General features: G+C 44.2%; 1 protein-coding gene across 2 annotated transcripts in view; it reads right to left on the bottom strand.

The window, feature by feature from the left end:
* ATP9B (ATPase phospholipid transporting 9B (putative)) overlaps window positions 1–25,053 on the bottom strand; it is a 2,250,419-nt gene that overhangs the window by 237,080 nt on the left and 1,988,286 nt on the right. The window lies entirely within an intron of this gene.

Below are 25,053 nucleotides of genomic sequence, written 5' to 3' on the forward strand. Positions count from 1 at the left end.
TAGCCATGTAAACGAGGATGATGTGGATCTGAAGACTTTGGAATGTTAAACCTGGTGACTGTAGTGATCAATACATTTCAATGTGTGGTTATATCTAAGCTAATCTACGATTTAAGAACAGAGTATCAAAAGGAAAGATGCACATGCCTGAAAGAGGGGATTATATAATGGGCTGGTCTGTGCAATTAATGTTGTAGGTAGCTTTCCAGAAGGTTTACATGATGATACTGGTTGTTTAAGAACCTATGACCATAAAAATGAGACTTAAGAGTGATGCGAACAAGCTGTCTCCCTGGTAAGAAGATTAAGGGTTGTGTGCATGATAAGGTTAAAGTAGAGTTGGATAAGCCAGTTTAGCAAGGTGTGATTGTGCTTAATGAATGGTTGGCTCCAGTTGTCATGGGCAAGAAACTAAGTGGTGTGGTTCGTCTCTGTGTAGACCTGAGGGCATTGAATAAGTGACTGTCACCCTATACCCAACATATCTGAGTTATTGACTTTGGTAGGTGGGGCCAAGTATTATTCAACTTTGGATTTGCCCTCCGCCTATCATCAGGTGTGACTGAATGGATATTCTCAAGATCTTACAGCTCTTACTACCCCATTTGACATGTATACATTTATAAACATGCCTTTTGGATTGGTTTCAGCCTCATCCGTGTTTCAAAGGACAATAAAAAAATTACTGGATGACACTGCTATCAAGATGATGTGTGGTAATCCATGGGAGGAACATAACTAAAGGTTGAGACAAGTGCTGTCATGTTTCCAGGAGAAAGGTTTAACAATGAAGGTTGAGAAGTGCAAGTCGGAGAAAGAGAAATGTGTTATCTAGGTCACATGTTGTCTGATAGCGTTCGTCCAAGAAAGAAAATGGTGGATACAATTAGCAAGATGTTTTCACCGGGTAAAATAAAAGAGGTACTGTCTTAATTTGGAATGCTAGAGTTTTATAATCGTTTTCTTCCAGGGTTGGTTGGAAGCACTCACAATATGAGAAAATTGCTTAAGAAAGGGGTTCTGGTTAATTGGTGAGAAAGTGTGAGGCAGAATTTTGGAGGCTGAGAAATGTTTACATGAAGCCCCAAATTTGCAGGCTTTTGTTCCTGGGAGGGACACATGTTGATTTAGTTGCAAGTATGAAAGGTATCAGTGCTGTGCTTATGCAGGAGGCACAGGATGAAGATGTAACAATTGCTTTTGCAAGCAGGTAATTGAGAGAACCAGGAGTATATTATTCAGTCATTGAGTGAGAGGCTCTTGTGGTGCACCGAGCCTTATAGAAATGTAGAAATCTTCCATGAGGTGATTTGTTTGAGGTGAAGAATGATCACAAGCTTTTTCAAGAGAAAGGACTTGATGCTGTGTATGTGGTAATTAGTCATTGGGTCACTGGCCTACAAGAATTTTCATTTGGAGAATACAGTCCTGGTGTATGCAACTATGCAGCAGACTGTCAAGATTGCTTGCTATTTAGAAGGAAAATGGTAGTTAGCAGGACAGATTTGTTGAGGTAAATGTATCTGTTGTTAATGAAGGAATGATTTCGGAGAGTGAACGAGAGGAGGAGATAACTAACTGAGAAATTAAAAATGTTATAATTACATAAAGGCCGGATTGAAACATATTTTGGAAGGAAACTTTGAAACCATTCTTGAATGTTCAGAAGGAATTAAGTGAAAAAGATGGTTTGCTATTTTATGGATCACAGCTAATTCCTCCTAAAAGCCTACGGATTAGAATTTTGGAACTTTTTCACACTGCACATAAAGGTATCATAAAAACAAAAGGACCGGGCTCAATATCTTAGCAGAGCTACTGGTGCGAGACTATACAGAATGTTCTAATAGCAATAATGTGTTTAAGGTTAAAAAGAAAACTATGCAAAATAGGCATTTTCCGGATGGACCCTCTACAAGGAGAACATGCCACTCTTTATGTAATTGTACTAACTGATCTTTTTTCAAAGTGGCTTGAGGTCAAATGTTTAATGGATATTTCTATGAAGAGTGTAATCAAATTGCTGGAATAGCTGTCTCTGAAAGAAGAATATTCTAAGTTTCTCTTCTCTGACAGTGTGGTGATATTTTGTTAGGAGGAAATGAAGGTTTTTGGGGGAAATCATGCTGTTTTGCATAAGAAATGTGTGCTTTACCTTCCGGAAATGAATAATGGTGTTGAGAGATTTAACATGCCCTTGATGGAAGTAATTCAGACTGCACATATAAATAACATGTCATGGAAAGATGAGATAAAAAAAAGTCTCTCTGCATATCATGCCTCCATGTTTCAACAAGGCTTTCTCCTTTTGAACTATTTAGAAGAAGGAAACTGAGCACGTTTTCCCCTGGGTGAGTGGTGTGGTGTTGTGGAATCCCATTTTTTTTAAATGTGATATGGAATCCATCTTGTTTTGTTCAGTCCTATGATACTCAATGATAACACTGCCCGTTGTTGGAGCACATGACCTTGATGAACCATTGTTTTTCTCATTTTCTGCTTGAAACACAATATGATGCAAGGCTTGCTCAAGAGACAGGACTTGTGATGTACCACAGCATGCTAACTCAGCATTAATGTTCTATTATTGAATCAAGACAAATATCACTGACTAACCTATTTCTCAATCCCCAAAAGTCCCCAGCTGATATTGTGGGAAACACGTGATTATTACTATGTATTTGCTAATAATGCAGTGTTATGCTGTAATTTGAATGGATATTATATATAAATGTTATGAAATCTTGCCTGGAGACAGCACGTCATATGTAAGTTTGTGATTTCTGAGAAATAACCATGTACTCAATTCTTATTGGACAATTAATGGAAACACCCTTTGTGGTTTGCAAGAATGAAAGATTATGTTTTAGTTTTGCAATATGGACATTTGGCTTTGGAGTCAGCTGTCCCTGTGTCAAGTTAAATACATTTTCCTTATCTTACTATAGCTGGATGGTCTCTGTCTTTGATTGAACCAGGATTTCTGAGGCACTTCTACAGATGGTGGAGAATGTGCCCCAAGGTGTGACTTGTTACCCGGCTCCCCTGCTCCCCAGACCTGGCATGTCGCTGGTCTGTGGCTCTCCAGCATTCCCCTGTGCCGCCCTCACCGTGGAGAGTTTGGTGCAGCTGTGAGTACTTGTCAACTCCTTTGTGCAGGTCTTGCTCCTGTGCTCTCTTTTTTTCTCTCCCCTTTCCTCCCATGGAGTTGTTGGTGTCGGATGAGATTGTCTTCTGTATCTTTCTTCCCTTTGGCTGCTTGGCCTTTCTGGCCCTCTTTGTTTATTGCCTGCTTTTTTGCGATAAGTGTCTGTGTGGTACTATTTCCAGGAGCTCCGAGTTGGTGGTCCTCCACCATATTGACTCTAATGCTGAAGAGCCTATGGAGGTCCTGGTGTGAGGGGATATTACTCTCACTGGGTTCGCTGCTGGTGGTGCTTTGGGTGCAGGTTGTGCAAGTGGTTTGCTGTTTCTGGTCAGTCTTGGGGTTGTGGTGGTCAGCCCAATCCGGCAGGCATGGGGTGCTCTGCTGGCTTTCTCTCCTCTCCCCCACTGACTGTTCCAGTGCCAGAGACCTGGTGCCTAGGGAGGCCTCCAGTTATCTCCACTTGCGGTAGGATCCTGGGTACAAGAAGGGGGTGGCAGTCTCAGTCTGGTGTTTTACTGTGTTTATATATATATATATATATATATATATATATATATATATATATATATTTCTCTCTCTCTCTCTCTCTCTAAATATATATATATATCTTCATATTCAGAGAAGACCCGGCACATCAATGTGTTAATTAGTATCCAAAACCTTTTTGACCCATCTCTTCAAGTTTCATTTGAGATCACACAGTCTACAATCCAATTAATAGAATTACTATTTTTTACATTTTATTAATTATTGATCCAATTAGAATTACATGATCCATTGCCAACGCGTTTCGTTCCAACTGACTTCTTCAGGGCTATAAAATATAAATATATAAAACCACATATCAATATAATAATATACCTAAATCATAAAGTGCTATACAAGTAAAATAACGTGAAAAAACTTGAAAATATACATACCATCACCATTGTTTAATTACATTATTCCAATTCAAAGATCTCTATCTATCTTGTACTTCTAAATTATTTTCTATAATACATTTCCTATACAAATTTCTTAATCACACCATTATAATGTTCACATGCACTGGAGATAGAAAAACTAGGACGGAAGTGGTCCATTAATTCGCAAAGTACTCATATTATAATTAAATTCATGCTCATTAAATACTAGTCATTTGAAATTGTAAATTAAACTATGGTGATGGTATGTATATTTTCAAGTTTTTTCACAGTATTTTACTTATATATCACTTTATGATTTAGGCATATTATTATATTGATATGTGGTTTTATATATTTATACTTTATAGCCCTGAAGAAGTCCGTTGGGACAAAACGCTTTTGGCTATGGATCATGTAATTCTAATTGGATCAATAATTAATAAAAAGTAAAAAATTGTAATTCTATTAATTGGATTGTGGACTGTGTGATCTCAAATGAAACTTGAAGAGATGGGTCAAAAAGGTTTTAGATACTAATTAACACTTTGATGTGCCGGGTCTTCTCTGAATGTTTAAAACCTATGGTTATTTGAGGCTTATGGGGTTGACCCTCAAGACCTGAGCACCAATAGTGTTTCCAATCAGGAATGTAACTAAGGATGAAGGTGCGGCAATAATCACCTCAACCCTGGTGCTATATGGAAATTATTATTTATATATATATTTATACATATATATATATATATGCTTTATATTGCATTTTGCTAGCGCCATGTTGTTACCAGTGTTCAATAGTGTAATGTCTTGTTTGTTCTGGTAAGGGCCTCTTTTATTGAGGTATTAAGAGATTTTGATGGACTGACAATATTATGCTGCTATCTTTATCAGGACATTGTGTATTATTGAAATGTGAATCATATGTGCATGTCATGTCAATGTTCCCCGATTTTTTGGTCATCTTCTTAAATAGTACATTACCATTAGGCTACATCATGGTGCTTCTCTGGATTGATTCCTTCCCCACACTGCTCAAATTTCACATTCCAATCCTCCGGGAATACATTTCTGGGATACTTGTGCATGGGCAGCGAGCACAAACACAGCTCAAGCACAGTCCCCTGCTTACCATGTTATATGTGTATGACTGCGAGCACATGCAGAGTTTACCACTATCTACTAATCTGTGTGTTGCTGGCTGTGGATTTGGTCAGATTAATTTACATCCGGCTGCAAACTCCCAAGAGGGGAGGATCGCAAGTGGGTGTAAATACTATACTTATTCATGCTTCTCTGTCACTTTTGTTTTCAAGCTGCAGAGGGACACCGAGGGAAATACTCATCACCTTTAACCTCTTCTCTCTCCCTCCCACTGGTGAATACTTTATTGCAGACTGGCAATGAAAGAGATGTTTTGTGAGTGAAGCGCTGATCTCTTCACCTGCTCTGACAAAACAGGCTGGTGGCTGACTGATCGTGACAGCTGTAGTATACTGTATGCTTTCCGATTGTGCGCCCTGGGCATGAGTGGTGGAACAAGTTCACCGACCCCTTGTGTTTTCTTGTGCTACGGATAACTTAATTGTCTGTACGAAGCAACAGGGTCAGTTAATTGCACACAACGGGGAACCCATTTAGCAAAATCGACATTAACACCAGTCAACCCACTCCCCAGCCTTTCAGGTAGCTAAACAACAAGGGTTTGGGGCACTCCTGTACCTTGAGAAATGGCATGGACTGACAGCTAAAAGACCAGTTTTAATATTCCCATTGACTGGCACGTATAACATGGCTAAACTGTCTTGCGACAGACACTGATTTTGAAGGGGAAGAAAAAGATCTAGGTGGGAAGCATTCTGGATGTGGAATGTGACGTTGCGGGACTTGAGAGCAACCAGTGATGTTAAGGAGAAGGTGCCTAAGGAACTTCTCAAACTAAAGAAGGGCTTCCTCCAGTTTGCAGGGAAACAGAAGGTCAAGGAAAACTGGAGGAGAGCACAGTTAGAAGAAATAGGATTTTTTTCCAGCCCTTCCTGTGGTGAGTGCACTGCTACGGGAACAGGAGGGGAGGAACGTTTGCTCAAGAATAGGTAGAAGGAGAATCATTCCACTGGTGACTATCCCCACTTGTTATAGACCATCTGACAGCTCCACATCAGGGTCTAAAGACAATGTACTAACTTTGATGCAGCAGGCAGAGAAGAAATGAGGAAGCCACACCTTAGCACGGTGCCTGGTGGATGAGGCAGCTGCTAAAATAGACCTAAAAAAGGAGTTAAACATGGATTGTTCAGCCAAAGTAAAAAGGGAAGTGACCCACGCTACTGCAAAATATGATAAGGAATATAAGCAAATATCTAAAAAATGCAGAGGCATGGGTGTAACTGTTGGTGATCAGTACTATGTGTTAACAGATATTTGATGATAACTCAGTTGACGTGGAGAGGGGGTGTGGAGCAACGCACAACCTAAAATGGTATATATGCCCATATGCACATCACACTGCAAATAACATTGAAATGTGTCAGGAGGCGCTTTGCAACATTAACACTCTGTTAGGGAACCAAAGGCACAGTCTCTCCACACCTGGCTCTAGGACACCCACCCCACAAAATGCCCCCACCTTTCACAGAAAGATGTTTACTAAAGGATATACTGTTAAATGCCTCTCCATTCTACAGGAACTACTGGAGGAGGACCAGCTGGTAGACAGTTTCACCTCAAGACACGATAGGTCATACCAAGAAAAGGTGCTGTCTTCGGCTCATTTTAGGGTGATGAAAGAGGCCCCCCACATACACGTGACTTATGGGCGGTAAGCTAGGGGAAGGGTAAATATAACAATAGTAGAGCCCTTGGCAATGTCACAGGAATACGCATGGGACTTGGCAAGGTTTTTTTTCACGGATGCAGACTTACAACGTTGGGAGGACACAAAAATATTTGACACATTGAAATATGAGATAGACAGGCTCCGCCAGTGGAAAAAGCTGTGGAGTACCCTAGAGACGATAGAGCTAGCACAGGAGATCGGTGGCCATGCAGGCAAAGCCCAGATAATGGCAGTCCTCACCATGCCCTTACGGGAGGTGGCGACAATGTCCCCATCAGGGGAGGACAAAAACATTCCTGCCTACATAGTGTTGCGTGGACCAGAGCAGACCTTGTGGCATTTACCAAAGATTTCCTAAGGTGCGAGAAGAGCCACACAAATGGTATGCTGAATTAAACAGGATAATAGCAATGGGAGGATTGCTTTGGAAAGACCTGGATATATTGTTTAGCATTATTGTACCAAAAGATTTGTGGGAGGACTGTAATAAAGTAGCAAAGTGGCCAACAGAGGAGCCACTGAGTGGGAGTCCTGGGAGACGAGGTTGAAGAATAGAGGAAAGAGGTAATAAAGCACATAAAAGAAAAGATGCCCGAAGACAAGGCAGACTGGTCTAAGATCAGACACACTAAACAGGAAAAGGGTGAAAGTGTGAATTCTTACTTTGACTGTCTTTTATAGGTTTACCGATAGAGTAGTGGTATGAAGAACTCATTAGGTGAAGCCATGCCAGCTTTTTTTAATACCTTTGTCTACGGGTTACAACAACTGATTCAGACAAATCTGCAGACATCCTTTGTCTACTGACAACAAGCACCTATAGGGAAGGTGCTAGGAGCGGCCAAGAATGGTGCAGACTATCAGACACGTGCAAGCAATGGAGGTAGAAAAAGCAAAGAGGGAAAAGGTTACGTTGATGATGGCGCAGGAAAAGTTTTACAGTGGAGAACAGAATTGAGGTAGAGGGAAAGGTTCAGAGAGGGGGCGGGCTAAGGACAAATGTAAGGTCATTTATTCAACTCCTGCCCGGCAGTACAAGTTACTTACCTTCGGTAACGATATATCCGGTAGAAACATATTCTAGTTGCAGATTTCTTACCTCTGAATTTCCCCAGGCGTCAGACTGGATCCGGAGATTTTTCTTCGAGCAGTACATCTGCGCCGTCAGGTGGCGTCGGTTGACTCAGCGTGCGCCGCTGGCATTGAGTTTGCTGTGATGATGTCATGGAAGTATATAGGCGCCACCCCGGCGCGCTGATGTCAGTTTCTTTTCAAGACTTTCCACACCAGTAGCGCGAGGCCAGAGTTGTGCGCCAAAACTAGGGCCCTTAGGGGAAGTTCCTGTCCCTAGAAATCAGTTCGCAGTGCAGGGAGGATGGGCGGGTTGGTAAGGAATCTGCAAGTAGAATATCTCTCTACCAGATATATTGTTACCAAAGGTAATTAACTTGTACATCTGATAGAGACATCTAGTTGCAGACTCCTTACCTTCGAATAGATACCCGAGCAATACCATCTCCGGTGGTGGGCTGCGAACCAAGATCACACCAAGAAGTCCTGCAGGACCGAACAGCCAAAGTAGCCGTCTCTTCAGACCTGATTGTCCAGGCAGTAGTGTTTGGTAAAAGTGTGCAGCGATGCCCACGTCGCTGCCTGACAGATGTCCAGGACTGGAATGCCCCATGCTAGCCCTGTGGTAGCAGCAGTAGCTCTGGTAGAGTGGGCGTGCAAACCCTAAGGGAGGTTGCTTTTTAGCCAGAGCGTAGCACATTTTGATGCATAAGAGTACTCATCGTGAAATAGGCCTCTTCTTCACCACCTTCCCTTTCTTTGCACCCACATATCCCACAAAGAGTTGATCGTCCACCCAAGTCTTTGGTACGATCAAGGTAGAACGCCAATGCTCTTTTTGGGTCCAAACGGTGGAGTCTCTCCTCTACATGAGAGGGATGTGGGGGGCATAAATGGTAGGCAGGGTGATGGACTGTCTGACATGGAAAAGTGTCACTACTTTAGGTAGAAAAGAAGCCCTTATGCGAAGTACCACTTTGTCAAGATGTATGGCCAGGAAAGGTGGCTTAGATGACAGAGCCTGGAGCTCACTTACACTGCGGGCAGAAGTAATGGCAACTAAGAAGACAGTCTTGATAGTTAAGAGCCATAAAGGGCAGTTATGAAGTGTCTCAAACGGGGTACATATAAGGTATGTCAATACCAGGTTGAGATCCCATTGGGGCATGATGAAAGGGATAGGAGGAAAAAGATGTGTGAGGACTTTAAGAAACCTCCCAACTCCAAGAGATTTAAATAAGGAAGGCTGATCTGGTAACCTCAAGAAAGCAGAGATAGCCGAAAGAAATCCCTTAAGGGTGCCCAAGGTGGGACCCTGCTGGGCAAGGGAAAGAATAAAGAGAAGGACTTGAGAAAGAGGAGCAGATAGAGGATCAACAGATTTGTCAATGCACCATACCACAAATTTCTTCCAACGACAGGCGTATACAGTTTTGGTTGAGGGACGCCTGGCTGCCAAGATAACGTCACAGAATTCGGGTGGCAGGTCAAAAGACGTCAACTGTCACCACTCAATCTCCACGCATGAAGCCGCAGAGTCGACAGGTTTGGATGAAGGACCCTCCCCTGCTGCTGCGATAGAAGATCCTTCCAAAGGGGCAGTCTGATCAGAGGAACTATGGCCATGCTCAAAAGCTCGGGATACCAGACTCTTCGTGCCCAGTCCAGAGCCACCAGTATTACTTGGGCCTGGTCTCGTCTGATCTTCTTCAGAACTCTGAGCAGAAGTGGTATGGGCGGAAAGGTGTACAGGAAGCCCGAATTCCACTCGCGACAAAAAGCGTCGCTGGGCGAGCGAGTGCCGCCTTGGAAACTCCAACACGCACTGTCAGACATTACGCGCTCTCTACGGAGGCGAACAAGTGTAACTAAGGTTCTCCCCACTGCAGGAAAAGATCTTGCGCCACCTCCAGATGGAGACGCCATTTGTGCTCGACCACGCATCGTCGGCTGAGTGCGTCTGCTCTGGCATTTAAGGAACCTGCCAGGTGTTGAACCTCCGGGGAAATGCCCTGATGTTCCAGCCAAATCCAGAGGCGAAGAGCCTCTTGACAAAGGGTCCGTGACCCCACTCTGCCTTATTTGTTGCAATATCTCATGGCGGTGGTGTTGTCTGTGAACACCTGCACTGCTTTGCCCTTCAGAGAGGGAAGGAATGCTTTCAATGCTAGTCGAATCGCTCGGAGCTCCAGATGATTGATATGGAGCCCGGTTTCCGCTGGAGACAGCCTCTGATCTCCGCCTCTCCTTTGTGGCCGCCCCATCCCAGGAGTGACGCATCTGTCACGACTGTAAGTTCTGGTTGGGGAAAGGAGAAGGATCTGCCCTTGACCCAATACTGATTAGTTAACCACCACTGCAGGTCGCTCGCAGTTCCTTCCGAGATCTGGACGTTGTCCGAGAGATTCCCCTGATGCTGCACCCACTGGAACTTCAGGTCAAATGAAAGGGAGCGCCTGAGAAGGAGTCAGGTGTGACTTTGGCACGTTGATAGTGAACCCCAGCGAATGCAAAAGGTTCGCCGTAAAGTGGAGGTGGGAGACGACTGTCTGGGGTGAGTTCGCCTTCAACAGCCAATCGTCAAGATAGGTGAAGACTGGGACCCCTAACCTGCGCAGATGAGCTGACATCACTTTCATGAACACCCGAGGGGCACCGGTAAGGCCAAAGGGGAGCACGGTAAACTGAATGTGCTCGTGACCTACCACGAATCGTATGTTACGTCTGTGGCCCAACAAGACAGGAATATGGAAGTATGCATCTTGCAAGTCCAACGCTACCATCCAGTCTCTGGGATCCAGGGCAGATAGGACTTGAGCCAGTGTTAACATTTTGAACTTCTCCTTTTTGAGGAAGAGGTTAAGGGACGGAAGATCTAATAAAGGGTGAAGACCTTTGTCCTTTTTCAGCACCAGAAAGTAGCGGGAATAGCAACCATGACCTACATCTGGCAACAGAACCCTCTCTATAGCTCCTCTGACCAAAAGGGCTTGGACTTCCTTGCGGAGAAGCACCATATGATCCTCCGATATTCGATTGTTTGAAGGTGGCATGGCTGGAGGTGTCTCGAAGGGGAGGGAGTAGCCCTTTGGACAATTTGGAGGACCCACCTGTCCGAGGTAATGGATTGCCATTGGGGCAGGAGATGGCGAATCCTGCCGCCAACTGGTTCCTGGTGTACCCGCAGACTAGGAAGGTTTGGAGGCTGAGGGGGGGTGGGGGTGGACTAGGTGACCCGCTGGCTTCCTTATCCCCGGGGGCGTGGGATCCTGTGTCTGAGACCATGCAGGGGCTGTACCTCATGCGCTGGCCGATGGCCAGAGGGGAAAGGATGCACTTGAGTGCCCCTTCCGTAGCCACGAAAGGGGCAAAAGGCGGACTACTGGCGTTTAGAAGCAGGCACAAGGCCAAGGGACTGGGCCATGGCTCGGGAATCCTTAAAGCGCTTGAGCGTCGAGTCCACCTTGTCTCCTAAGAGACGTGTGCCATCAAAGGGCATGTCCATCAAGGATTGCTGGACATCCCGTGAAAAGCCAGATGTTCTCAGACAGGTCTCAGTGCCACCGTTGATGCAACGGATCTGCCCAGAGGTGCCCTCTGGAGCCATGGCCAAAGCCGACGACTTCGAACCCGAGGGGGGCCCCCACCAACTCACCTGTGCCCGAGGGCGCCGAAGGTGGGTCGGTCTGCCCAAAAATGAGGCACATTGCCTCAAAAAATTCCTAGAGCTGGGCAGAGGTGGCAAGCAGTCGGGGAAACGCAGAGCCATCCCAGATGAACGCTCTGATGATGGAGGCCTTGAGCATCACCCGCCGCATCGACCGAGCGATGGGGTGAAGTCGAAGAACGCTTGTCCTTCTTTGACTTCTTCTTTTTGTGACCCGAATGTCCTGATGACTTTGAGGATGAAGAGTGGTGACTCCGCTGCCGGTCTTGAGACCTTCCTCTCGAACAAGACCGTGAGCGTTGCGGAGTTGAGTGTCGGGCAACCAAGAGCTTTAGGGACCGCTCCCTCAAAGCTTCCGTGTTCATGGCCTGACCTTCGGGTCGCGATCACGGTCCAGGGACCAAAGACACACGAGGTGCGGATCAGTCACTGACATAGTTCGGTGACAGGAGTCGCAAGGCTTGAATCTGTTCTTGCGGGACATCCCTCGGCGCAACCATGAACTCGTCAAAAACCTTGCACAAAAGTGTTGACGTAGTCAAAAAAATGACTGAGGTAGCTCTTTCCGGATCTGCGCGTAGGCTGGCACAGAAAGAAAAGAACTGAAGTCAGCGCGCTGGGGTGGCGCCTATATATGACCGCAACATCATCACGGCGAACACGACGCCAATGACACCCGTGGAGTTGACCGACGCCACCTGACAGCACACAGAGGTACTGCTCGAAGAAAAATATCTGGATCCACTCTGACGCCTGAGGAAAGTCAAAGGTAAGGAATCTGCAACTAGAAGTCTCTATGAGATCAATGTGTTTTCATTGCAATCAGCAGCGACACTGGAAGGCCGACTGCCCTCTTTTGGATAGAAGGCACAGAGGCAGAAGTCTATAGAGGCAAATTTCCTACCCACAAATTGCACCACCACCGCTGTACACACAGAACATTTTTTATGGCGTCCCCAACAAACAAGGGGAGCAACAGGCTTCACAACCCCATTATCGCCCAACCCATGTACTCCACTATCTCCAACATAGAGGGCCACAGAGATCAATGGTACCTGGAGACTGACATGACCTGGGGTCACCCATTACTACCCTCACTACGCCAGTGACATACTAGGGATTCCAGAGATTGGAAGACTGCCTGATCAATCCAGTTATGCAAGTGGACCAGGAAGGTCAATAAGTGGATGGGAATGTGTCAAACATCATCATAAAATAAGAGCTAAAGAACAATGGATTAAACCCAGATCTGTGACTGGGGGTGAGTGTTTGCATTGTTCAGAAACTCCATCCATCATCCTTTTGTGTTGCTGAAGTTGCCCTAAGTGGGAAGGGTATGCCTAGACGTGGGTTCCGTGCTCACTGTGCCACTGGATTCAAGCTAGCCTGGCTGATGAAGGGTGATATCCTGAAACCAGTCCCAGGATGCTGGTTTCCAGTCCAGGGAGGACCTGGCTTGGCAGTTCGGGCTGGACTGTTCCCATGAGGAATAGGGTCAAGACTGATTTGCATATTGCTGGATCCAAACTAGGCTGGCATGGTGAGCAAAAGAACCATGGATTAATCCCAGATCTGTGACTGGGGGTGAGTGTTTGCATTGTCCAGCATTCTGTCCATCATCCTTTTGCGTTGCTAAAATTGTGTCAAACAAAACAGTTTCTTCCCTGGTAGACAGTGGTGCTACAATAGCATCACTGAAGGCATCTGAGATGCCAGATGCACCACTCTTGGATGCCCAAATAATGGCAGCCTGCATGACAAGACAACCAACAACTAAATATCTAACATGACCCCTGACATTGGTGGCTGGTTCTATCACCGTCCAACACCAATTCGTCCTCAGCAGGTACTGTCCTGTACATCTACTGGGCAGAGACTTACTGTGTAAACTGCAATGTACCATCCATTGTTCACCAATAGGGGTTTGTCTAGAAAACAGGGAGAATGGACTGATGTTGCAAGCATTCATGAGATGTACACCACCGGGAACACTAGGAATTACACCGAAGCGGAGGGACTCTGTCCCAGAGAGTGTCTGGGCTTGAGGTGCAAATGATGTGGGACGGGTGCTAAATTATCCCCCGGTGCAGATAACATTAATGCCAGGTGCACCACTGCCATGGGTTCCACAGTACAAGATTTCCAGCCACCCATTTCACAGTCCTAAATTCAAGCTCTGCATTCTTCTCCATCCCATTACATCAAGATTCCCAATATCTCTTCACGTTCTAATTTGGCAGGAAAAGGTTTAAAAGGTTACCTTAGGGACATACCAAATCCCCTTCAATGGTTTCAAATGCACTAAAAACAGATCTGACCTTGCTAAAATTGCCAGGGGACTCACCTTGATACAGTATTTTGATGAACTATCATTGACTTCACGTTCCCAGACAGCTTGTGTAGCGAACACTGTGCCATTACTCTGCTACCTGGCAGATAAGGGCTACAAAGTGTCCCCCAAGAAATTGCAATTCTGCTTAACAGCAGTATGATACTTGGGCCATGAACCATCTCCGGGGACTCAAAGGATGTTACATGACAGAGTTTCCACTATCATACAATTCCCCAGGCCAGGCACACAAAGGGATGTGAGGACTTTTTTGGGTGTGGTGGGCTACTGCAGGCACTGGATAGCAAATTACTCCCTAAACTGCACTCACAAGCAGGTGCCTGATCCTGTATCATGGTCCCCAGATTGTGAAAGGGCATATATCACACTGAAGCTTGAACTGTGTGCAGTACCAGCACTAGGCCTCTCCAATTACACCAAGGACGTTCACCTACTTTGTCATGAAAAGGGGTTTGCTGGAACAAAAAACAAGGATATCTCTATCGTCCACTGATTTACTACTCTGCCACATTAGACCCTTTTGCCGCCACCCTTCCTCCATGCCTAAGAGCAGTTGGCTCGGCGGCGCTGGCAGTGGAACAATCAGAGAGTACAGTACTGCCACATACCGTGGTCCTGCATGTTCCTTATGAAGTGGACACACTGCTGACAACCACAAAGACACAGCACGTGTCACACAATATGAATCGACACTATTGGCACCAAACATTGTCATTAAGAGGTGCACCACCCTTAACCCGCTTGTTTATTGCCAGCTGGGGTGATCAAGATGACCCCTTCTCAGATGATGCCTTTCATGACTTTGTATTAGCAATTGATAGACATACCAAGGTATGGCCAGATCTCAGAGATACCCCATTTCCAAATGCTGAAGTGGACCTGTTTGTCGATGGATCATGCCTCAGAGATGACAGAGGGACCTTACAGGCTACCTCTGTGGTGGGTACAGATAGGCGACTGCTAGAAGAGGCAAGGTGGACAACGGTTAAGAGTGCCCAAGCAGCAGAACTGGTGGCATTAACTAAGGCATGCAATCTAGCTCAAGGGAAAACAGTGAAAATATACAATGATAGCCAGTATGCATTTGGAGTAGCACACAACTTTGGCCAGCTGTGGGCAATAGGAGATTTCTCACCTCAGATGGTAAACAAATACAACATGCCTCACTAACTGCTGGTCTCTTGCAAGCATTGCTTTTACCAAAAAGGGATGCCATTGTGGGGGGTGGTGGATGATTTGATAGTTTGAAGACCACAGCTCTAACTAGATGTGAGTATGAAATGGCTCAAATGGCATCCACCCCTCAAGTAAGGGAAGATTGTCTATAATTTGACCCCAAGTATATTCAACAGGCTGGAGTGAAAGAACAGGAAGAACGGAAGAAGGCGGTTTGTGTAAAGACAGAAGGGGTATGGACAGGTCCAAATGGTAAGAAATGTCTACCTCTGGCAATGCTCCTTTCCATGGCTCGCCTTTTCCACAGCCCTTCACATGTGTGACGGGATGGAATGATTTGGCTGTTTTCCCAGTGTTGGTACAACACAAGATTTCACAAGTGTGCAGAACGCTTGTATGGACAATGTACTGGCTGTGCAAAATACAACACAGGAAAGAGTACACCAACTGCATCAGAGCACTTTCGCCCACCACGTGGACCCTTTGAGAGTTTACAAATGGATTTCATTGATATGTCCCCTACACACAAGTACAGATAAGTGTTGGTTATAGTGTGCATGTTTAGGAAATGGACAAAGGCATATCCAACTAAAAACTGTGATGCACAAACTGTTGTTAAATGTATTTTGAAAGAACTTATCCAACAGTTTGGGGGTACCAGCACTTCTGAGTTCTGACAATGGACAAGGATTTATTTCCCATGTGACTGAAGGAATATGTAGTGGGGGTCACACAAAAACTACATTGTGCATATCACCCACCAGCAGCAGGAGCTGTTGAAAGGAAGAATGGGGTGTTTAAAAACAAAATGTGCATCCACTGAACTGTCCTAGATTGATGCACTGCCACTAGCCTTGTTGGTAATGAGATGCACTCCTGACACAGTAACAAAGCTCAGTCCTCACAAAATTTTGTTTGCCCGCCCTATGAACATACCAGGCCACCTGTCTATCGCTCCATTGTCAATAACAGATGACTTGTTGTTGCAATAGTGTAAGAATTAACAGAGGGATTGTGTTATCTTTATCGCCAGGTGCTACAGGCTTTACTAGGAGAGGACACACCGATAGGACACGGACTGCAGCCCGGAGACCTAGTGTGCTTAAAAGCTAACACTCTACACCACTGACTTCAGCCACAGTGGCAGGGACCATCGAGGTCCTCCTGACAACTGCCACAGCCATCAAGTATGCAGGGCTACCATCATGGATCCACAGTTCACACACTAAGAAGTCAGTAGACCCAGAACACCAAAAGCAGTAGCAACTGATTGTGCCACTAGCAGTCTCATCACCTGCCCCAAGATACAATCTCTGTTCAACAAGGACTGCTTCTGCTGCACCTCTTTCAGGAGCACCAGGTGCAAGCAGGCCCTGTTAGGGCTGCTCGTGCTGCATATCCTCAGGAGACAGAGGCTGGAAGTGGGCCCTTTTCTGGATTTCCACTATGCAAAGGCCCCGAGTGAGCATCAAGTGCCTGTTAACCTCTGATGCCACACTGAGGGGATATCATTGACCAAGGAGATGCTGTTCATCGTTTCATTGTTGTGACATCTGCCTCGGTGCTGCATTCAACATCAAGGATATCTCACGGATGAGGGAAGGAGAAAGGAAGTGGTAATGGTGCTGACAGCCATTTGTATCCCTGTCCCAGGAATAATATTAACAACTATAGTAATACTATTTGCTAATTAAATACATACACTTTTTTTGGATGGACCAAATGCTCTAAATGAAACTGAAATGTTATACCAGGAACGACCTTTGAACTTTATCAGGGGTAAAGGGAGTAGAGGAGCTGGGGGAAGCGAGAAATGAAAAACAAGTAACATGGAGTGAACAGGGGAAGCATATACTGCAAATATATTTGTGCAAATGGTAAAATGTAGGTGGAAACAGTCAACACATCAGATTGCTGTTTGTACACGTTTACCAACACATTCCCAAGAAACAATGTGTTATACAGCAATTCGGATTGGAAGATATGCAGGGTGTAAAATGGTTGCCAAGATAATGTACACACGTTATGATATGTTCCCAAAGACTAAAGGAATTTCAGCGTCTCCCATGCACCAACATACACCCACAGGCAGGGGATAGGCAGCTACTAAATCATTTTAATGAAACCAAGCCACGGGGAATGAATAACAGAAAAGACACACAGTACCATGGCATGTCCAGTGGACAAGAAGGCTTTGGCTTTACCACATTTAAACATCCACATTTCAGTGGCAGCACCTTGGTGCATAAGGTTCTCCAAGAATGAAGGTTCAGTAAGCACCAACAAAGATAATGGGCCATGCACCATACTGCAGATGTTTAGTTATGAGAGGGTGGTAGCAAGCTTCATGTGTAAGGAACAACCATTAGGAGTAAAACCTAGCATATTGATGGGCACCCATAAGTGCAGCGGCTATTGAAACTTAAGAAAGAATAAAGGACGGTTCGATGCAACTGTCACTCCAGTTGGAAGGGCCTGAGTGATTCGTCTTCTATGTGGGAAGTCAGTTTACTTTCAGCTGACTTCTGGATTCACTGGTACTGCCACGAATAACGCATGTTACTAATATGTCGCTGATACGTTGCCTGGCGAGCCCAAAGGCCCACAGTAGGAGGATGGCCACCTTGATGGACAATAGGGAAACCTGGCTATTAGAAGCCATAACAAGAGGAATTGTAGCTCTGATAACATTGTGTGTGTTCATACAGGTATGCCCCATCTGCATTAACATACTCATCACCAATTGCTGCAGTAGAACAAGGCCCTCCCTGCGTTGCATATTGAAGAAACAAGGGGACCACAATACAGGGGATAATATTCACAAGCCAGAGGGCAGGAAGGAGTTATTCCCATTGAAAGAATTTGTGCAGGGTGTCATTGAGTATCAGAGGGCGGAATGAGGTGACCCAAATGTTTCTATGTGATATGGAATTCATCTTGTTTTGTTCAGTCCTATGACACTCAATGATAACACTGCCTTTTGTTGGAGCACATGACTTTGATTAACCATTTTTTTCTAATTTTATGCTTGAAACACAATATGCTGCAAGGCTTGCTCAAAAGACAGCACTTGTGACGTACCACAGGATGCTAGCTCAGCATTAATGTTCTATAACTGAATCAAGATACCTGCCATTGACTAACCTATTTCTCAATCTCAAAAAGTCTCCTGCTGATATTGTGGGGAACACTTGATTATTACTATGTATTTAAGTATAGTGCAGTATTATACATTTGATTGGTTATTATATATAAATGTTATGAAATCTTGCCTGGAAACAGCACACGTGATAGGTACATTGGTGATTTCCGAGACATAACCATGTACTCAATTCTTATTGGACAATTAATGGAAACGCTCTTTGTGGTTTGCTGAAATAAAAGATAAAGGGCCTAATTACAACTTTGGTGGACGGTGTTAATCCGTCCCAAATGTGACGGATATCCCACCCACCATATTACGAGTTCCATAGGATATAATGAACTCGTAATACGGCAGGCGGCATATCCGTCACTTTTGGGACAGATTACTACCCTCCGCCAAAGTTGTAATCAGGCCCTATGTTTTAGTTCCACAATTTGGACATTTGGCTTTGGAGTCAGCTGTCTCAGTGTCATGTTAAATACATTTTCCTTATCTTAATATAGCAGGATGGTCTCTGTCTTTGATTGAACCGGGATGTCCGAGGCACTTCTACAGTGTAAAGGGTGTGTGGAAAATTTAAATGATTGATTCTGGAAGGAAAATGTGTGCCAAGATAAGAGAAAATAAATTTATGACTAAGATGTTGCTACTGGTGTTCCAAGTTAGGAGTAGGAGATTAGGTTAAAGTTAAAATATACTTCTACAGTGTAAAGGATATGTGGAAAATTTAAATGATGGATTCTGAAAGGAAAAGGCATGCCAAGATAGGAGAAAAGAAATATATCAGAAAGACGTTGCTCCTGCTATTCCAAGTTAGGAGATTAGGTTTAAGTTAAAATACCGGTAGGTCATGTGTCATGGTCTAGATTTTCTAAGCCAATGCAAGTTGTAAATTATTTAAGAATGCAGTAAAGACAAATGATAACAGAATTGGGAATGTGATTAGTCTATCCAAGTGTCGAGGACAATGTTTAAGTCAGAGGAATGGTGGAGCAGATGTTACATCTTTGCTGAGAGCGGCTGGATCAAGTCACAGGTCTCATCTGATGGTTTGGGGATTACAACAAGTTATAGGAAAACCAAGAGCCTTGCATGTTTGAAAGATTTTATACAAAGTTAACTTCCTCATGGAAAAACTTATACACAATGTTGTTTTCCACAGGGTGGATCAGGAAGCATGTATGTTCAAGGATGTTAGGGGGATAAATTATCCTATTGCATACATTTTATTGTATATCTTTTAGTTGTATTATCTTTTTATTGCTTAGAATATTAAAGAAAGAGAAAAGTGTGATGTCCTAGAATGTTGATAGGGGTTTGTAATCATGGATGAAGGGATTCCACGAACTGGCATTTACTGTGGGGAGCTAGTGGATACGGTCTGTATTTAATGAATATCGTACCTTCGTGGATAAAGCTTTGTGTATTTGTAGGCAACTTCATAAAACTGGTTAATGATAGTGAGAATAAATAACCATTTCATAGGCATCACTGAAGTGTGCACCTCTGTATTTCAATAGAAGAGCACTCTAGCATACACATTTCTTCTCACAGCACCAAGAAGCTGCAAAGGCTTTGACCATTACTCTTTATACCGCCACCCCAAAAAAACACAATAGTGTTTGCTTATAGCTTTATAAGGGGTGGGGGCCTTTGTCCCACCAGCGATCCCCCTTCTGGAGGAAGTGCAAATGCAGCATTTGTCTTTATTCCTATGGCTTACCAGACAGTAGGTTGGGAAGGAATGGAGACAGGGGTCCCTGCTGAAATTGAAAGACAGTCTTATTGGGGAGGGGCAGCTGATTACATGATTTTCCTGAGCACTGTAGGTTTGGGAGACGGAAGTGGGGAGGACGAGGTTGCAGTTTCTATTCAACGCAGAATTTTTCCTTTTGTGTTTCTGGTTACTGCTACAGGAAGGCTGAATTATAGCCAGATGTAGGATCTCACAAAGTTGTGAGTGCTTCAGACTGGAGACAGCCCAGTGTTACCTGCCCTAAAAGCATTACTTTTACACATATGTACTAAAATAGACTCTTATCCTTCATCCGCCCCTTGTTGACCAGATGGGAAGAGCATCCTTCCATTGGTTGTATGGGAAAATCAAACTTTATTTATTTAAACGTATTTACCTAAGGTGAGTGATGATGATGTGTGTGAACAATGGAGTCTCATGGCATATAGTGGTATTGTAGCACATGCAAATAATGGTGTTTCCTTTTAAAGTTTTGCTTGTTATCTCAGAAAGCCTCCACAACATTCCCAAAAACCCTCACAAAAAACCTTGACTTAAAACGTGTTTGGCAACTTTACTTTTTTCCTTCAAAAGAAACTCTCTTTTCTTTCCATTCTCTGCATGACTCCTCTCTCTGAGCACAGTCCCATGCATGTTTACCTTACTCCCTATTACTGTACCTCTGCAAATTTCCCACACCTTATCTTAAAGATCACAACCCTCTATTAAAAGTCATACCTCTGCACCCTAACAATACCTAACCTCCTGTAGCTTGCCTATTAATAATGCCAACTAATGCATGACATTCCCCTACCCTCCTTGTCGACTAAATATCACACCTAATTTCCACCTAAATTAATCTACCACACAGAAACTGGAGTAAAGGCATGGAATTATAGAGCACAGGACTAATCCCAAAAATCAACAATAGCTACAAAACAATAACCCTGGGACCTGGAGCAGTGGTTTGCACAGCGTAAAGCACACCAAGGCCTCATCAGTGGTAGTAAGTACTATATAATACACTCATAATACAATACTAACCCACACTAAAACTAACATCTTAACACTAAGCAGTCAGACAGTTGGTTGTAGTTCTTCCAGGCAGCCAAATAATTCCCTTTACTGGTTGGTTCACTTACACTCGCCTAAGATAAAAATGGTGAGGGTCATGTCCATCACCCAACAGTGTACTAGTCCACACCAATAAACCACCCACTTCCATCTGAACAGGCGGGGAAAACTGAGAGATATGCCACAATCTATTGCCCAACTGAGAACTCTAGTTTAGTCCACTACTACAGGTCACAACTAGCTACATACTACGGCCACTTCTTGGGATCTCACAATGGCAGTCAGATTTGGGATGACATTAACAAAGTCCATTCATGCAGATGATCTCTCCACCACTTCTCCTGCTAATCTGTGCCTGCTCAGGACCATAGAATGTTAACTAAGTATCTCAGAATGGACAACCATGTGCAGTAACCAGCTAAGTGGACTATGAACATAAGAAATACCAAAAAGGGACCTGCAGAGCTGGCCAAATCTGCCAGCTTACTAAAAATCATTAACTGGGTGTCTATCCCTCACACTTCTTCATCCATCACACTGCTAACTGCTGCATCCCATGACACATGAACCGCACCTCGGTGGTCCTCATGGACAACATGGAAACACTTCCTACGCAGGACCAAAACAAAGATTACATCTTTCCAACCACCTACCCTACACTGTGTATTGTGCTACCCATAAAGGCAAGCACTTCAGCGTCCCACAAAGTGGTAGTAAGTGCTATATAAATGTTGCAATACAATTGTAAGAGAGCTCACATAGGCAAAACCAACTGCATTTGCCAATGCTTATGAAAAAAAAGTACTATGACATAGCGCTAATTTTTTCCGAGGGAAGGACTGGGAGACTGCAAGTAACTAACAATGGAGGCGGTGGTTGGGGCAAGCAACAACAGAGAGAAGACTGGAGGTATGGGGCAAGCAACGATGCAGGAAGGGGGTTGGGTGACTACAAGCAACAATGAAGGAAGGGGGAGTAGGAGCAAGTATCTAGGACGGGGGGGTGGGCTGGGTGTAAGCAGCAATAACACTGGAGGGTAGTAAGCAGCAACAACACAGAAGGGAATGGGTGGGCATATGGAAGAAAGACGCAGGTGAGGGTGTAATCAGCATCATCGCTGGAGGCGGCAGTGGGCAGAAGCAAGCAACAATATGGGACAGGTCAGTGTAAGCAATGACACTGGGTGGCTGGGTGCAAGAATTGAGGCAAGGAGGGAACCAGTGGGACTAAGGGAGGTGAACTGCAAACATATGCATTCTTATGGAGTGTTGCAACTGGAATAAAAAGGGACCTCCAGAAGTGCATGGCAAGTAGGAGGGCAATGGCCGCAGACAGGCAAATGTAGTTGGTCCATGTTCCAATTAAGGAACAAACCCACAAAGAGAAAGTGAAACCAGCACATTATGACCATTAAGTGAGGAAATGAGAGTGACAATATTAGCAAACCAATGGTAAGTAATAAGCAACAAAGGGTCTCGAAAGCGACAGTGTATGCGCTGCTTTAGGCCAGACCTAATAAAACAAGCACTGGTAAATGCATTAGGTTTCGCCTATGTGATATTAATTTTTGTTGTTGTTCTAAGATTTAGCTTAGTGAGCAGTTGTGCAATATAGGTTACTGAAACTCCATAAAAGTGTTATGATTTTATATATTGAGAAAGCCAATATATTGTGCAGTACCTGGTGGCAATATAATGAGGGGGGATTAGGTAAATGTGGAGGACAAAGAACAAACACTTGTAAGGTACCACAAATTGTCACAAACAGATGCCCGTTTGTCCATAAGGAAATCATGAGGTTTCCAGCTAGTTAGGGCCTCTGAAGGCTGGCAGGATTGGAACAATGCATGAAATAGTATCTCTCCTAACTCTGCCTATCTTTCAGAGCCCAGGCTGTGGCCTGTTGAAAAAGCACATAGTTCGTAAATGAGGCAGTCTCACCTGGGTGGCAGACATGCTGCTGGCCTAAGCCAGCACAAAATAATTACACATGGTATAAAGGTGACGGAATGAGCTGAAATTACACAGCGGAGAAGGGAGCAGAATATAATCTCCCAAATTATCAAAGTGGCTGAATAGCCAATGATTAACTGAAGTACAAATGCAGCTCCATGCCCATGCGGAACAAAAGGGGGCACAATTTACAAGGGTCTAATGGTTCAGAAAGGGTTGCAAAAAGTGCTCTGATCTCTTCATAGCCCAAGCTAGGATTAAGTATGGACATTGTGGTTGCGTGGTTCATGAAGTGTGGAATGGGTTTGCATGGCGAATTTGTGTCTGTGCATGTAATGACAATTGAATGTGTAGGATTTATTTGAGGAAGGTTTGATGTGTTCAGCTGGTGATGGCTCTTATCACGGGTGCAACTCTCTTCTTTGCGCTCCTTACTGTACCTCTGTCTTGAGCAATAAGTGTTTTATGTCCAACAGTATTACTATCGTTAGGCTCTCATAGTGTCACGTTATTATAATGTGCATCTGGGTTTTGTGCACGTACCACTACACTACTTCCATCACCAGCTGAAAACCTGCAATGTTGCCATGTTGTGTGGAGCAAGTTGTGGCCGTTTTGAGAAGTAAGGCACAGTGCTCCACCCATTGTCACGAGGAAAGGCCACGACTGACATTCATTGATATGAGTGCTGTCTTGAAGAACAAGCACCGGCCTCTGATGCGATTTCAGTACTAGAGTGGGTCCCTGCCTCGGCCCCAGGGGAGACTGGTGAGTGCGCATTGCTTAAGGGGGACTGGTGAGTGCCGTTGCGATGCAAGCGTTGGCATCCCACAAAGCAGGCAGATCTGCAATCACAAGGTCTCCAGAGAGACCAGCACAGCGCGCTGAGCCCACGGGACTCGGGCAGCACTGTTGCTTCAAAGCAAGGGTGTAGATCTTGTAGTGATAGCAGGGGTGCTGACCCCCTTAAAAGAAGTTCCACTGAAGCAGATGAAAACTGTACTTGGGCCCGGGACACTATTAAGGGCAAACAGACTAGGAACAAGCATTGGTAAATGCAGGAAATATGCTACAGCCAATAGAAAAGGAGGAAAAGTAAGTGGCAAGCACAGGAACCAATGAAAAGCAAGAAAGTATTTTTTAAGATTTATATTAAATACAATAGATTTCACAGTGCAGCCTAAAAAGATTGTTTACCAAAGAGAATCATGCTGAGGAAACAGCAGACAAAACTTAACATTAGGAGTGAACTCTGTTTGGCAGTCATTGGTTAGAAAAGAGTCTTTATGATACTCCTTCCCTCTGTTTCTTTGTATGTATTTATTCTTTATGTATATTGCCCAAACAAAAAGCTGTAGATTAATGAGCCGATGATGGGGAGTGTCAGCCATAAATCGATACAAGACAATGTACAACAACTTTATTTTTAAATTACACAGTTACTTTTTACATACTTAAATTGTTTTTCACATCTTTGAACGTTTGGGCAGAGGCAGATTCAGTAATTTGTCCACAATTTCATGATTTCCACAATTTCATGATTTCGGTGCTGAGGTCAGGAGTTGAATCCAAGTGCTGTTTCATAAAACGGTGTCAACAGTTCATATAAATAACTCAGAAATGTTCTGTGTTAATGCATGAACATTAGACAGCACGAGTCAGAAACAGCGAGAGGCTATTCCTGCTCACTATTTCTGACGTGCTCACTGTACTACATTTGTTTTTAAATACTAAACAGTCTGGATTCAAATAACCTCTCTGACATTTCTTCACAGTGCTAACCATCATGAAACTTGAGATCTATGAACTTCAAACTTCTGGTTACACCTAAGGTATGATGCGCTGCCTCCAGGCTCCAGTCTTGACCATCTGCATTGTAATGCCCAACCGCCCGATAATCAAGTCATCGCCTCTCTACGGGATTTCAAACTGCTATGAAAAGCCACTTTTTTTGTCTTCAAGAGGGTAAGTTCTCTCCCCGCCTTGCATGTATTTCAAGC

The sequence above is a fragment of the Pleurodeles waltl genome, chromosome 2_2 (genome assembly GCF_031143425.1).
Source record: "Pleurodeles waltl isolate 20211129_DDA chromosome 2_2, aPleWal1.hap1.20221129, whole genome shotgun sequence".
NCBI lineage: Eukaryota > Metazoa > Chordata > Amphibia > Caudata > Salamandridae > Pleurodeles > Pleurodeles waltl.